General features: G+C 39.4%; 1 long non-coding RNA gene across 4 annotated transcripts in view; it reads left to right on the top strand.

Annotated features, from left to right (window-relative positions):
• Nucleotides 1–14,730, top strand: part of LOC135418893 (uncharacterized) — a 75,721-nt gene that overhangs the window by 33,807 nt on the left and 27,184 nt on the right. For all 4 annotated transcript variants that reach the window (XR_010432726.1, XR_010432724.1, XR_010432725.1 and 1 more), the window contains 2 exons: nt 375–452; nt 10,711–10,775. This is a non-coding gene — a long non-coding RNA (uncharacterized LOC135418893). The remainder of the gene's footprint in view (nt 1–374; nt 453–10,710; nt 10,776–14,730) is intronic.

Below are 14,730 nucleotides of genomic sequence, written 5' to 3'. Positions count from 1 at the left end.
GCAGAGAGGAATAATCACCCCATCCAAACCCTGGGACCAAGATGTGCTCTGCTTCCTGGTGAGGTGCTCTCTGGTGGTAACATTTGGTTCATTTGCTTTCTGCACTTCCACATTGTTGGCATTGGTTGTGGTGGCGTTCCGAGCTGTGAATTACTGCACTGAGGCCGATGGCCGAAACCTTTGCCCTCCTTGGAGAAGTTCTCCTCCTGTCTCTGTATAACCTCATGGAAATATCATCATGGAAATTATCTACTCTTCTGTCAGGCCTCAGCATGTTGAAAGAGAGCTTGAGACTTGTATCTCCTGCAAGAGCAGTATCTTCAGATTCCCTGCAAAAAAATGACACATGCTATTTCCTCTCTCTGTTTATGCAGTTTCTGTTCTGGAAATGTACAGGAGGGAAGGGCAACTGTCTCATCCCCAGTTTTGCCCAGTTGAAGATATGCATGCAGGTAAACACTTTTTCTCTGACTAAAACTGTATGACCTGGCAGCCTTAGTTTTCCACAAGGCTGACCATTGTTTCCGGTTCTTTGACTTTGGTTCTTTGAACAGCAAAGAGAGAAACCACAGGAAAAAAACTATTTTGTGGTCATTAAAAATGTCATAGCTACATTTTTCTCTTAATACAGAATGATCATTGGTACCTATAGCATATCAATAGTGCATCTGGCTGGGGATGCTGGTATTGGCAGACAGTGCAGTGGCCTCCCTTCAAAACATGAATGAGAAGCACAGCTTGCACTCTTACCCAACGTGGACAAACTGACTGGGACACATTTGCTTATTGCACCACAAATATATAAATTACTCTGTTTGCGTTTGGCCAGAGAAGGGTTCTATGAAGAAGTTTGGCTTAGAGTATCTTGGGCTCCAACCACAGTCAACTAAAGCTATGGAATGTCCCACTATCTCTGAGTCTTTCCATTCACTACAAGATAACATACTTTGACTTTGTCTGCTAAAGCATACGGAGAAATAATTTCTTTTCAAAAGCACACATCTCCCTGGGAGCACACTAGGTTTTCAGAAATCACAGCATCTGGCTGTGTTTTGCCCACCTTATTGCAGTTTCTGTCTGTTGATGCTGATGTGTTTAAATTAGTTGCCGTTTCCAAACTCTTATAAAGGCTGTTGATGAAAATCTTCTGTAGCAACACAGTGCCCACAGATTTATTCAAACGTACTGAAACTTCATTAATTTCCATTCCCAAGACAGTTTCCAGCCTTCCCCTATGGATATGCATGCTGTTTAATGGCACACGAATTAGCATGTCTACTTGTTGGCACCAATGTGATAATGGTGGCAATTGCTGATAAAGTCATTAGATGAAAATAAAGGATCTCAAATAAGTTAATGGTGAAAGATGTCTGAATTTAGTAGGATCAGGTCTGACAATATAAAATGAATCTCTAATTTATTGAGCTTCAGCGTGGTCAGGTTCTGGCTTGTGGCTTCTTTGGGGGGAGATTTTTTAAAAATCTGGTTTTATAGGGGTTTTTTGGAAATTCACCTGCTTTTTGGTGTATGAGCTGTCTAAATGACTTTATGTCTGCTAGTCTCTATTTAAAATGTGCTTATAGCAAGTGAATTATAAACTGGATTTGTGAAGTAGAAGGGAAAAATCTACTTATGATGACATCCTTTTCCTGAAGCTTAAGCAAGCCAACTCTGCTCCTTCTGGAGGAGATACACCTTTTTGAATATATACAATTTAAGCACAGTTTTAACAGAGAATAAAAAAATATTTATTGAACTGATAAATATTGGGCTGAATGTCCCATCTGAAAATGGCAGCTTCTTTTCTAGTTTGAAAACAGTGCTTCTGCACTCATTTTCCTATGAGTACAACATTATATACTTTGGTCATAATGAACTATGTTTTGTTTGCAAGGTAATGTGGTATCAGAGTAGTGCCATACAGATCTATAATGTGGTTTTTAGAAGTAATACTTTAGAATTATTTATGTGGGGTTTATTAGCGTTCACAAAGACAGCCTGATCATGATTGATTTGATCATAATTTGCTGTTCCTGATTTTCCACTCTTCAAAAATTACTGTGTTTAAGCTAGAGATGAGTTGCTCTCCCCATTGTTTGCCAGAGTGAGACTAAGAGTAGAATAATGTCGAGCCAGACAAACTTAAACTGGTAAAGTTACTTACTTTTTTTAAAAGAGATGGGCATAGTGGGTTATGTGGGTGAAAATCTTTCCATCACAAGCCTTGCAAGCCCAAAGAACATTTTTATTATAGTCAGTGGGTGATGTTCAAACAATGAGAAGTTGAAGAGCAAAAATGTGATTCTAGCTGATTCTTGATCTTGCTGGGGGAGGCTGTGCTTTGATTTCTTTCAGGAAAGCACGGTGAACACCTGTGGTATTATATGAAACATTACATAATTATGAGAGTAACATCTTGAATTTTCTTCCTCTAGCTCTGGCCTAGTCCACCTCTAATGATGCAGCAAGTGTGTGGTGAATTTCATTCAGATTTGTCTTTGTGGCTTGGCTTGCAAGTGTGTGAATCTATACTTGTTGCCCTTGGCATATATTTTCTGGCGTTGCTTTTGGTTGTATCAGGGAGAAAGCCTAATAACGTTCCATTAAAATAAGTTTACTATTTAGACCAGATTGTTAACTTTTCTTTCCTTCTACACTTGCAGCCTAATTGTATTTAATATCACAGTTCAGAGCTTTCCTCTCTCTGCTCCTTGTCACTCAAAGGTATTTAAAAGAGGATTTAAACCAGCTATTTTTTGTGCTTAATCCTTGATCCCTTCTGCCCGCCCCCCGCCCAAGCTTGCTTATTCACTGGAAATAGCAACCTATGTCCACATTTTACAGCTCTAGTTTATAGTAATTTTGTCTTCTGCCTTTGGAGTATAAATGATTGTTCAATTCAGACATTCAAAATGAAAGTGAAGTTGCCAGTGGAAACGGGTGGCTCATTATACAATGAGTAAGTACAAATAAAAAGGTGCCTGAGTATAATAATCAGAAGATATTGACTTTTGTTGAGGTCAGGATCACAATTTATTAACCCAAGAGGTAAATATTGACTGAAACTTTGGGCAGCTTTTTTTTCTTCTTTTCTTGTAGCCCAGAGAAGACAGTAGAGGATTTACTAAATAACTCCATCTGCCTGCACAGTGAGATGGAGACTTTTGCATTTTGCCTGCAGTTTTATGCTTGTCTTTTGTTCTGGCTCTCCCAAGGGCGAAACGATTTATAGCGTATTTTAGAGGAATATTTAAAATCATGCTAATTGGTGTTTCTTTGTAATTAATTCTGCTCTTGACAAGCCAGAATCTTCTCCTGAAACAGGTTTTGCTTCTGAGTGCTTCATCAGATGATCCCAGCACCAGACTGGCTGTCTGCATTTTCTCTTCTACCCTGGCCATCACCCTCTCTGTTGTCTCAGGGACCATTTTCTTTCTGTGTGTCTAGAAACACTAGGGTATTGTAGCAGCCATCAGAAAGATGCCCTTGGGAATGATGACTCCTTGTGCTGCTGACATTCTGTTCACTCTCCAGAAAGGGCTTTAGAATCAAATTATTTGCCAGCTGCAAAACCCTTCATTTGGCTAAAATGAGCTCCCCAAAACTGCTATTCTGCTATCTTACTTGGAAAACCAGGCTTTGCCAGATTTCCTCCATCTTTGACTGATCCATCCTTCCAAGGGGCCACTGTGTAGTCTCCATCCTCAGATGCTGATAAATGTGCAATGACATGGGGTGACATGTTCCTTAGTACACTTCCTGATACTCTCCTATGACAGTTTGTGCTAAAAGATATGTTTTGAATTCCTGGGGCAGTTATGAACCTTTTCGGAGCGGGGCACTTGCCTGCTTTAAATTCAGACACGTTTTTTTGTACTTACCTCTCGTCTGTTTTGTTACTAGTAATTTATGGGATGACAGTAATGTGACTGGGATTTTGCAGGAGGGTCTGGTCCCTGCCCCAGGAGCCACATGGGTACAGAGCTACAGCAGAGCTGGCTGGGAACCAAGGGGTGCTGGCTGCCAGATGCCAACTCATAGCCACCACATCCCTGCCACCACATCTGTGTAACATTTGCAGACCGTGACCTTACTGTCTTTCAGGCTAAAAGAGATGGTGCAATGAGAATCAGTGTCACTTTCTACTCTTACAGGCTATTTTCTAGATTTGCTTCTTTCCGGTCTTCCCTTTTCTCCTTCTGCTTCTCCTTCCCCAATTTTCTATTTTGTCAAATATTCTGCTGCTTCTCTCTCAGTGTCCTCGTTGCCCACTGTCTTGTTTCGTTGCTCCTGCATCCTCCTCAGAGTAAGATTTTTTTGTTATTCAGAGTTTGATTTACATGAGGCAATGCCAAGCAGAATTGGGTTTTCACACAATTTTAGACATTACAAAATAACTCCAGGGACTTTTTAGCAGGTGAGGACTGCTTAGTAAGCATTGGAAACGTGTTCTGAACCTGCTGAAAAAAATCCATCTGTGAATAAGGATCTGAAAAGTATTAGTATCAAATTGTTATATATGAGAGCAAAGTCTTAAATCAAGCTCTGTAATCTGTGGATTTTGGTGGAGATGGGGACATCTGCATAGCAAACATAAGCCTGCTGAAACTAAGCTTTTCCTCGCTACCTCTGCAGAGCCTTCAGAATGGATCCACAGATTCCTGAGCATTCATGTACACCAGACTGGAAGCCACAGCCACAAACTGGATTAACGTTCTGTGAGGTCTGGGAAAATCTTTCCTGCTAAAGCCCAGGTTACAGCTTTGCTGTAACCTGCTGAGTAACCTGCCCTGAGTGGTAACACAGGCTGATTTAGACATTGCTCAAATCACTCTGTAGGGTTAGAGAGTTTAGTGAATCTGTTGCATCTCGGAGACTCCAAGTCTGTTCTGCACTGTTTTACATGTCTGACTTGTGTCTGGTGTAATGCAGCCTGCATGACCTGATCCAGAGAAACCCATTACCTCTACCAATGAGGCCCATAAAACACTTTTGGGCTCAGACCAAAGTAAAAGGGCCAGAGGAAATGAGTTTAAAAGCCTGAACACATCTCCCCATGGACATAACAGTCCACATCGCAAAATTTATATACATAATTTGAAATAATTGGCAACTTTAGGAAGTAAAGCGAAGAGCAAAACGGAGTTACTTTAGCCAATTATTTATGATCACCTTTGTCTCAGAGACTTCTGTAAGGAAAATCTTGCCTGTTTGGTAGTTCAAATCATTAATGCTGAAGCTGAAATACTCTGAAAGAGAATCACACATTCACTGTCTATTTAACAAGCACATTTGCTGTATTTTTAAATTTAAATGATTTGTCTCCCTTTATTTCCCTATGCTTAGGTGAAGCATATAGTCTCCCTCCCCAGACTCTGCTACCTCCCACTTGCCCTCTAAGTACTTCGTATGAAAGGTCATGAGCTCACAATACTGACTCCTTGCAAAGTTCAACTGGCTTTCTTTTGTAGGGTAAAGCCATTCCCCATCTCCGTAGCAAGGGAGGTCCCCTGGCAGCAAAACAAATGTGGTTAGTTATGTGTGGCATGAACCTCAGCTGCACTGGGAGCTGAGCTCCGGATAACGTGTAATGGTAATGTATCGAGAATTACAAGGCTAACCCATCAGCCTCTCTTCAGAAATTTAACTCTGAAATGTTTTATTTTGCCTAGGGAAAGTCTATTTGGGTCTATCATCTAGGTTCCAGGAAGGTCCAGCACTCCCCCCTCCCCTGCTCCTTAGCAGGACGGATGGCATATAAAGAGGTCAAAGAGACTACCAGTGTCATGCCATAAATCAGTGGATCAGCTTAGAGGAGAGCCCAAAAGGCTCCTGCTCATCTGGTGTAAACTGACTCATTCTGCTGTAGTCAACAGAGGATCTGACAGCAGCAGATTTGCCCCAAGAGCTTCAGAATTCCCGCTTTAGATTTATCTAACTGGTATTTCAGATACTCTTTCTCTGCTGTCAGTGGCAGAGATTTTATTAAAACCATCCTAATAAATATATTTCAACTACAGCTTCATAGGATATCCATACTTCCCTCCCTGCCCACAAATAATACATTGTGTATATGCAATTATAAAAATACCAGTAGCTAATTTAGTTTAATTTAAATTTAGATTTTGCCCTAAACAAATACTGATGTGCCCTGTATATTTTTACTGCCAGATCATGATTTACTAACTCCATTTTGGGGGTTAAAGAGAGCATGACCTTGCCCCATATTAATATTTAAAGATTACCCTGCACATGAAATCAGATGCTGACACAAGTCTCAAAGGACTAAAAGGTTTTTAATCTTTTGAAGAAGCAGTGCCACATTGAAATATGTATTACTGCATTCAAAACACAGCATGTAACAAATGTCCCACTAGCAGGCATCAGAGACTGCAAATTTCATTCAGTGTAATATGGTCCACAAATATCAACTTTTTTCTAGAAGGGAAATTGCAATGCCATAAAGGCTGAGGCTTGACATCATATCAAAGGCAAGCAGCACATCTCAGACATTGCTGTAAAAAGAGTTTGCCATCCAGTCCTAAATGCAGGAGCCATTTAGTGCCCTTTTCAAGGCAATACATAGATTTTACTCTTTCCAAAAGGTGAAAGTTTACTTACATTTCTGTACAAATGCTATTTAGAACAGTTTAGGAACCATGTGATTCTTTGTTTTTACAACAGCTCAAGCCTAAAATATGAAAATCTCCTGATTTTTCTTTTAATAGAGTTTAAAGGAAAGCCAGAGCTGTTTTAATAGAAAACAGAAACAGCTGATGTTTAACATAAATGAATAATTTTATGACTTTTTTTAGAGCATAGTTATTTTTTAAAAAAAAAATCAAGCTTAGCCTATCAGCATTTTTAACTCGTGTCTTTCCACTACACCTAAGCTTCAAACAAAAATACAAGCTAGCAAGCTGTAGAAAAGACTAATTAGTTTCTCATTGCATTTTGGGTGTACTCAGTTTGTGTGAAAATGCTATAGATGAGGTCTCTAAATACGATAGTTCCTGTGTTTTGATAGCATCATGGAGGTGTTACAGGAAAATGATGACTTTATGGTTTACCCAGTCTCCTTTCAGGTAGGTGACAGAGGTGGCAGCCTACCACTCCTGGTCTCTATTTCTGACAGGCAGTTGCAGACTGGTGCCTCTGGGAGCTAGCTATGGTGCTGCCAGAAAGCTCTGGTATAGTTTGGAGGTAGGTCAGCCAAACTTTAGATTGATGTAGAGGAATTTGGGTATGAGAGGATTCCGGCTTGAGCAATTAGCCTGTGAAGGTGCATGTTCATTTCCAAATCATCAGCTGAGAGTCACCACTTTATTTGCTGATAGATTTATATTCAATTGCAATAGACTTTAAAATGAAAAGGAGCTAGACCGGCTGTTTGGGAGTTATGGAGGTGGTGCTGGAAAATTTGGTGCAAGGAGAATAAGAGCATCCCTTCTTGGAGATGCAGCTCTCCTTGCCATGGGGCACTGAAGGCTCCCACCTGACTGTGCTCTGGGTGCTGGCTGTGCTGTTGCAGGTCTATGTTGCTGTAACCTAACTCTCACCTGGCCATTTTACAAGCAGGGTACGCCTTCTTTGTTCCCTTTACAGCTGTTAAGGACCTTTAATATTCCTTTTCCCTTAGCATGTGTGCCTGAGACCCATCTTTCTTCCATCTGTCCTTTCCTTCAGCAAGGTAATGAGAAATGGGAGCAGATGCCAAAGAAACACATGCACCTTCTAATTGAGTGAGGACATAAAAAGGGACAATAAAAACTGTGGGGAGACTTTTGCTTTCAGTGCCTTCCAAACATTTGGTCTTAGTGCGACACATTTAACAGTCAGCTAATCTATTTCCCTCTAAATGTAGTTGTCTTGTCAGATTTTTGTAGAGGCAACATTTATTAGAAGTTTTTTGGTCACCGTAAAACAATTTGATCTATTTTATCCAAAATGAGTGTTTTTCTCAGCATGACTTACTTAGAACTTCATACTGCTAAGTCTCCAAAAAAGAATTTTAGTGACTCACAAGCAGGATGGCATGATGCCCTTCACAGAAATAACAACTACAGATGCATAAAAAAATTAGAATTTAAGAATCTGAAGTTCTTTGCAAAATCTGCAACACTTTTATTATCAGCATTGCTGATAGTACAAATGGGAATGAAGCAACTGATAAGTGTTCTGGTCCAATGAATTTACCTACTGCTTATGATCCTTCCAGTTGTATTTTTAACTGTTTTGGCATTCCCTATTAAATCTCCCTAAATAGTCTTCTTGCTGGTTCAGTGCTCTCGACCAGGAAGCTTGTGAGTTCGTGAGGATTTGTACTTGATCATGAATGATTCATGAAATGAGCTTAGAAAACTAAGTTTAACATCTTATTCAACGCTGAGGAAAAAAAGAGCATCTTCTCCCATACTTGTAACAACTTGGCTAAAAAGGAAGTCTCAATGTCTCATTTTAAACACTGAAATTCAGAGCATCTGTTGCCTTTCCGGCTAAACATCATATCTACTAAGAAGCAAGAGGAAGCATTTTAATTTACTACTGTAGCCAGTTTTGTTTTTCATTCTGCTAATACATTTGACCACATACCAGCAGCACACCACAGCCAGGCTGTTGGGGCGCAGCTGACAGGTGGTAGCAGCCCGTGTTGCCATTTCTCACTCACATTTAATCAGGTGTTAGATTTTTCTCTAAAAGCTATGTCTGAAGTCAGTTGATCTTGGTTTTATTTGTTTACGGCTGATTCTCTGTCTCTCTTAGGACAACAGAAAGCATATAACCCGGGGTGTTAGATTCTGGTGCCTCTCCTTCCTTCTCCTCTCCCTTGACCTCTCTGTCCGTGGCAGACAGGAATGCTCTATTTCTGATGGATACGTATGGCATTCATAGTCTGGGAACTTACAGCACTATTTCCCTACTGTGCATATTCCATATAGATGATATTTGAGTCTTGGTTTTCGCACCAGTGAAATGGGGATAATTGTGTTGCTTTGATGTACTGATAAGAGTGCTTTGTAAAGCTAAATATTTCTTTGTGGAACACGCCATAGCATGTTTGGAAGCTCTGTATAGCAAGGGGTAAGATGACGACAGAGACATGGATCTGATGCAAAAAAATTAGGACAAAACAGAGAAGGAGGTCCATGGTTATTCCCTTGCTGTTCTTTGTCTCCTATTGTAAGAGGATGAGGATATTGCTATGTAAGAGCATGAGGATTTTTTTTCCTCTTCCTTTGCTGAGTGAAAAGACGACAACACAGAATACATCTAGGGACACCTGCTGAGAGAATAAAACACAATAAACATGAGCATGCTATGGTGAGAGACATGTTTTGCTTGTGCAATAGACATTTTGATCCAGAGTTATAGGAAGTTTAAACATAACCTGTAAATTAAAATCAATTCCAATGCTTTTGTTATTCAACCTCAGGTTTTTTCATTGTGCTTTGCGTTTTTTTAAGCTGGACAAATTTTGATCTCATGGTTAAGAGAATAATGAAAAAAAAGAAAGTACTTCTAAACAAGGTCTTCTAAGGTCTCCCCCGGGACTATGATTTTAAGCTGGACTTGCATTAATTGCAGTTTCTCTGGCTGTTTGTTAGGCCATTGCCATGCTGTGTTAAGGTCTCGATGCTTTTATCTAGCCCTCCCCTATTCTCTGTTTGTTCTTCAGCAAGGATGAGAGGAACCCTTACAGTATGCAAATACATAATGCTTTCTATGCTTCTTTCTTTAGAGACATAAAAGGATTTTTTAAAAAAGGCAAGTTGAATACATAGAAATAAAGATGTAAATCTTCAGAAGCAGGCAAGCTACACTCCCTCTGCACTTCACAAATGAAGCACGGTTTTTGCAAAGAAAGAGTTTGTTAGGAGAACCAGAGGAAGCAGGATTTCCATAATGATTTGCAAGAAAAAATTCTGTAACACATGGCACCATATTTCCTTCAGAACTGTAATCCCCTTGGGACCAAATTCTTTACTACTTAATCACTGCAGTAATTAGAGATGATGTTGGCAAGTGTTCATTGAACGTTGTGTCATTTTACATCTTAAAACCTTTTGGCGTTACTTTCCATTTCCTTTATTTGTTGTGTTCTGGCCCACCCCCGGATGATTAGATACAGCTGGCCTTTGCTTTGGGACCAGGTCAGTTTTGCAATTAAGAGCTATGTTGGTCTGCACTGATAAAAACAGGGACTAAATAATTCTATTTATGGTTTATAAATTACTTTTCCACCAAACATTTTTTATAATGACTTGTACACAAGCGACATGATGTGAAACAAATCTCTGAGTGAAACAGAGGATTCCAGCCACAAAAAATGTCTTTGTCCTGCAATGAGCCTCCAAATGTGGAAATCTGCAATAACAAAGTATGAATAAACATCAGTCTGGATGAAGCAGAACTCTGTAGGTGGAGAATAATGCTGTAGCATCTAACCTATGTGCGGGAGGTGGCCATGATTATGAGGAGTGCCCTGGGGAGCACAAGTGGCAAGTGGGACCACAAGCAGCATCTGCCTAAACCTGTTCTTTCCCCTCTCAGCTGTTCTGTACAGGCCGGCTGATGTGATGTCAGATGAAGAGAAAGGAAAAAATGAAAGGGCTATTCAACACCTTTATCTGTCATTTGAAATATCTGTTGGTAAAGTTGGGTGGACTGCTGTTGTGCTTTTAATAATAGCCTGGCTTCTCTGCATTGCAGGTCTGTGCCTGTAGCTGTTACTTCAGAAAAGCAGAAAAGATTCTTCTCACAAGATATCATAACAGGTGAACACTACATGTCTACTATTCAGTTTCCTAAAATCCAAGTATCATTAACTATGCTGACTGACTTATCAAGACAGCAGCGCACAGTGGAAGATCCCTGAACTACTATTGTAGGCTTCATTTGTCCTTTTACACTCCAGATCTTAATCTTCATTTTTCAAAATGTTCATATGTGTGTGTGTGTGTGTGTTACTTTTTTGAATAGGCTTTGATGAGGCACTGAAATCTTTCAAAGGTCAGATGTGGAGGGTGCAGCTATGGCATGGCTGTGATGCACACTTCTGGCTGACACCACGTGTTTAAGTATCTTTTCAGTGGGGCAGACATTGTGGTGTCCCTCATAATTTGCTTTGGTCTTGGACAAAGCCTGGTTCTAATTTCTGCTTTCAGTCTCATTTCTCACAGGCCGAAACAGAAAATTCATCAAATTTAAAGTTCAACTTAAATGACAATTTGTGCGAATAATGACCTTTTAAAAGACAAGGTGGTATATTATAATGTCTTCTGAAATGCTTTCAGAGGAGAAAAACACACAGTAAAAATTATATGACAAATATAAAAAAAGGGAAAACAAACTTAGTAACATAAGCAGCCATTATGCCTTTAAATTATCTCTCCACAGCCTACAAATCTTTACTTTACTCACACACGCCATACATCTAGCAAAGAGAGAAATAATATTTTTTGTTACCACTCAATTATAATTGATATACTACTCTATCATTTTAAAATGTGTGAAAGCTGAAAAGTACAAAAAAAAATTAAAATGGCAGGCAAGGAACAGCATATAAAAAGTGATAGAACTTTCTAAGCTAGTTTTATATACATCCCCTTGTATGTATGTTCTAGGGACATACAAGAAGTGCTAATGAAAATTGGTAATGCGTAATAGCTCAAAACCAATTAAAGAAAATTACCTCTCCTTTTAATTCTGCTTACAAGCCTTTTCTGCAATATTGATTATTTTTCAGAGGTAAGTGATAGTATCTATTCTTTCTGCAATTAATCCATATGTTCATTTTGCATAGTGGTTTTAGAAATCCACTGAGGTTCGGAATTAACAGCGTACTGGTAACTCTAAAATAAAGCTAGTTCTGTGAAAATTTCTAAGAAAAGAATCTGACCTAAGGCTGACTGCTCTGCTGCTGTGATAAAGACATCTATTAGTGTATTAGTTGTCTGATATACCAGAGGACGGGTTCTGGAATCTTTTGAAACTAGAATTCAGATTGCACCCAGCCAATTGCTTCCTTTCTCCAACACTAGCACTTAAAATTCCAGAGCCGTGGCTAAACAGCAAATGTGCATGACAAACCCACTATTTATGTTTTTGTTTGCTACCCTTAAATAATTTTGATGTTTCTTTTTTCTTTCATTTTAGAGTCTGTCCCTTATGTATATCTTCCAAGAGGTGATGCTAGTTTTGTGCTGCAAGTTGTATCTCTCAGTCTGTGTTACACTTATCACATATGCTATACTGATACCAAAAGGGAGTACATTTTTAAGCATTTTTAGGTAGACAATTCAAGCATTAATTTTTTTCCTATTTTTCCAGTACGAATGCTCCTAAATTACCACAGGGCAGAAGGTATTATGGGATGCACCTTAAACAAAGCGCTGAACACAGACTGAATGGCTGCAAGGCCAGATACCTTGATAGTGTGAATGGGATTATAAGAGTATTAGAAGTTCCCAAATCCTGTTGCAATGGTATATTATAGAAAAGTTTCTATATCTTACTTTCTGTTTCCATTCCTTTTAGTGCCTTTACATCCATTTATATGGGTTAATATCAACAAACAGGATGTGCCAATCCCTGCTGTTCACCCTCTCCAGGATGACCAGCCCTCCTTTTGTTTTAAAAAAGACTTTGAAAAGTGTAAGCATGAATGCTTACAGCTTGGCTCTGTCCTATATCCCATGTTGATGGACAAACCATACATTAGGCAGGATTTTGCAACCTCGGGGGCACAGACTTTGTCTGAAGCTTGCTTCCTTGATCTCACCAGGAGCTGGGATCCAGATGAATCCAGAGGCAGTGTGGGCAACTGCCCAGTCCTTTCCTCTAGGGAGAATGGTAGACTCTACTCTGCCATGGTATGTGCTGTTTATTTATTTATTTATTTGTTTGTTTGTTTGTTTATTTATTTATTTATTTATTTATTTATTTATTTTTGTAACAATAAGAATCTCTTTAACAGTAAGAATCCTCCTCCATTTGAGGGCTGAGTTAAAAGTCAGCCTGGAAAGGCAAATGGCAGAAATACAGCAGACCTCTCTAGGTTTTCTGCTTTTAAACTCTGGGTGCAGTTTGTGGGAAAACAAAACAAGCCAAAATGCATCCTTTTCTCATTGAAGTAGACAACCTATTTTCTCTTTTGAGGCTCACAGACACCTGCTCCAGCCCTCCCCAAAAGAGAATTTGGGTTCTACAGCAAAGAGAATTATATGCTAGCCTCTGCTTTTGGCCGCTTTAAATCCACATGGTATTTTTCACACTATTCTTTGTTCTGTCAGATGGTCAGGAATTCTACTGTGTTGCAAAAAAACCCCTATACACTGTTAAAATGAGCTTTACTTTTTAAGTCATGTCACAGTAAATTGCCTTTGAGTGTATTATAAAAATTGCCGTACTTCCTGTGAGAAAAGTTTCCTATACTATTTTTTAAATTTCTATCTGTTGTTTCAGAAGAAAGAAAATCTGCAAAATTTTAAATTATGTTTACCTACAAAAGCAGTAAATTTGGAAATGTTCTCTCTATTTTAAAATGTATTTTACATGAAATTATAAGTTACAGCAGTGGCACAATTTCCAGATGTGTTTCATATAGATATAGATTAAGACAGGTGTAACAGGTTGAGCTAAAACTACCAACCAAAATCCCAATACTTTTGATTATTCCGTTTCTGAATAACAGCTTAAGTGATGTATGCTTTTAAGAGTTGTACCCTGAAAGGAGGGATACATATGCCTTCCAGCCAGGAGACCAAGCATAGCATGTGTAAAAATCAGTAGCGATTGTGCAGTGAGTTATGTCTATGTAAGAGTTATTTATGTCCCCATCATACGGTCACAAGGAGTGCCCCTCTGGTTGGGAGCCTTAGCAGAGAGGTCACGGGCTCTAGGCGGAGGTAGACTGAGTTTTCTTCTCAGGCTTTGATGGATTTTACCAGGTCTGTCTCTGTTACCATAGTTTCCATTTTGTTCTCTAGATAAGAAATGGAAGTGTGTAGTTCACAGAGGCCTTGATCAGTCGGTTGACATAGGGTCCCTGCCCGCGGTGAGGTTTAAGGGAATGAGAAGTAACTATGCAGAATCCTGTTGTGTGTAGGTAAAAATCAGTCTTTTTTTTCCTTTCCTTTTCTTTTTTTTTTTTTTCTTTCCTTGTTTGCTTGCTTTTAGCCGTATCCCTGTTCTCAGAAGCTTGTGACAACTGAATCACCAGCTAGGTAAAAGGATATCTTCAGCACAGTTTTATAAGAAGTATTGTCTAATGATTGCATATTCCAGAAACTCAGCTGTTGTGAGCCCTTCACTGAACTTGTTGGCCTCCACCCCTTTTGGTTATGAACACTCTTATTGGGTGTCCTGCTCACGTCACTTTTTGTGCTACTGTTCCCTTTCTGTTCTTGGGCCTCCTGCGCTTGCAAGACCACTCTGAAATGTTGGACCAGCGAGGACAGTACCTGTACTGAAGCACTAAGAAGATAAAAAAGCAGCGGCTGCAGTTAATCACCACTAATAATACCTCTTTCACAGAAACAATAATTGCCTTCAAATATCCTCTCCCTCCCTAAAATCACTGTTCCTTTCAGCACAAGAAAGGCTATGAGAAGGCTAGGGACAAGCCTTCACTGCCCATCAGTCCCTCTAATTTCTGATCACTTGATTCCTATGCTAGCATCATTCCCTCTACTTTCTTCATCTCTGGGCACTGGCCAGGACTTTAGAATT

The sequence above is a fragment of the Pseudopipra pipra genome, chromosome 9 (genome assembly GCF_036250125.1).
Source record: "Pseudopipra pipra isolate bDixPip1 chromosome 9, bDixPip1.hap1, whole genome shotgun sequence".
Classification (NCBI taxonomy): domain Eukaryota; kingdom Metazoa; phylum Chordata; class Aves; order Passeriformes; family Pipridae; genus Pseudopipra; species Pseudopipra pipra.
The sequence above is the reverse complement of the archived record's forward strand: the minus strand, read 5'-3'. Positions and strand labels throughout refer to the sequence as shown.